We start from the raw sequence: 1,938 nt of genomic DNA, 5'->3' as shown, positions 1-1,938 counted from the left end.
GAATGCACGCTCACAAGAGGGGTAAGGTCAGAGGGAGAAGCAGACTCCCTGCCAAGCAGGGAGCCCGATGCGGGACTTGATCCCAGGACTCCGGGATCATGACCTGAGCTGAAGTCAGTCTATTAACCAGCTGAGCCACCCGGGCGCCCCATAGGGAGACAAATTTTAAGTATAGATTCTATTGATAATACTGATATTCAAAGGAATAGCTTTGGACCCATTGTCAAAACTCAGATTTTTCTCGGTCAGTTAAGGCCAAGAGTGTTGGTTTTATTTAGGAAGATACATTAAGTCTTTGAAGTAAGAATGATTGGGTTGTACAACTTAGTTTCTATGTAAGTGACAGAATATACAAGGTATCAATATAAACAATAGTGTAGCAAGAAAATAAACTAGCAGAAACAGTTACTCAACCAATAGCAATAATTAAGATCACCATTTGAAAGACCTCCTCTACACAAAGAATAAAAACATACTGTTAAAAGATTTTATAGCACACAACTGGATTCAATCCTAATTCATAACTTGCACTTCTTTCTTCTTCAGTATGAGAAGTCCCATGCTGTCTTCTGTCAGTTCCTTGTGTTGATTACGTGAACCATCACAGGCAGGAAAGTCTTTGAACACTAAAACCCACAATAAGTTGTTTTAGTAAGACGCAAATCTTTGGGGCACCTGAATGACTCTTTTGGTTTAGCATCTGCCTTCAGCTCAGGTCACGATCTCAGGATCCTGGGATCGAGTTCTGCGTGTGGGTCTGTGCTCAGTGGAGAGTCAGCTTCTCCCTCTCCCTCTGTACTCTCTCTCTCTCTCTCTCTCACTCTCAATAAAAAAAAAAAAATCTTAGAAAAAAAAAGACACAAGTCTTCAATTTTTTTAAATCATCATTTTGGGACGTCCCTTTTGTATATTAAGATGAATCAAGCTATCCTTCTGTCATTTTTGATTCTGGAGGAATGGACAAATTGCAAGATAGCCAAGTAGTGCAAGTACACCGACGAAAGGCAATAATCGAAGCCATTCTAAAACTCTGAGCTGGGTGAACCTGGTAATGCTCTCGGGATGGGAGCTGTTTTAAAGATTTTTTTTTAAAGATTTATTTAAGAGAGGGAGAGAGAAAGAGAGAGCACACAGAGGGGTGGAAGGAGAGAAGCAGACTCCCTGCTGAGTGTGACCTGAGATTGTGTCCCCCATGAGATTATGACCTGAGCCAAAATCAAGAGTGGGAGGCTTAACTGGCTGAGCCACCCAGACACCCCTGGGGAGCTGCTTTAGATACACAGGGAGAAGCACCTTCATGATAGGGGCCATGCTTTCCAGTACTGTCCTTGCCAGCAACATCTACTCCTCTCCAGCCACCCGCCCCCCACTCTCCAGTGCAGCTGCCGGGTCTGCAGGGGGAGAACAGAAGTGGCAGGCATGCATCCTGGTCAGGGTTCTGGAGCAGGCAGATCTCTGCCCATTTTTAATCAGATTATTTGTTTTTCTTGGTGTGAAGTTCTGTAGGTTCTTTATATATTGTAGCTATAAACCCCTTATCAGCTCTATCATCTGCAAATATCTTTTCCCATTCAGTAGGTTGTTTTTGTGTTTTGTTGGATAGTTTCCTTCTCTGTGCAGAAGCTTTTTACTATATGCATCATATTTATAATAGTCAAGATATGGAAGCAGCCCAAGTGTCCATTGATAAATGAATGGAAAAAGAAGAAGGCATATATATATGAAACGGGATATCATATATATATGAGATGGAATATCATGCAGCCATAAAAGGATGAAATCTTGCCATTTGCAGCAATATGGATGGAGCTAGAGGGCGTTATGCCAAATGAAATAAATCAGGCAGAGAAAGACAAATACCATATGACCTCACTTGTATGTGGAATCTAAAAAATAAAACAAATGAATGAACAAACAGAATCAGACCTATAAACACAG

The 1,938-nt window shown here is 41.4% G+C and overlaps 1 pseudogene; it reads right to left on the bottom strand.

Moving 5' to 3' along the window:
- Positions 1–513: 513 nt before the first annotated feature.
- Positions 514–1,341, bottom strand: LOC122896647 (annotated as a pseudogene).
- Between the last annotated feature and the right edge of the window lie 597 nt (positions 1,342–1,938).

The sequence above is a fragment of the Neovison vison genome, chromosome X (genome assembly GCF_020171115.1).
Source record: "Neovison vison isolate M4711 chromosome X, ASM_NN_V1, whole genome shotgun sequence".
In the NCBI taxonomy this organism is placed as follows: Eukaryota; Metazoa; Chordata; class Mammalia; order Carnivora; family Mustelidae; genus Neogale; species Neogale vison.
This window is presented reverse-complemented; position numbering and strand designations above follow the sequence as displayed.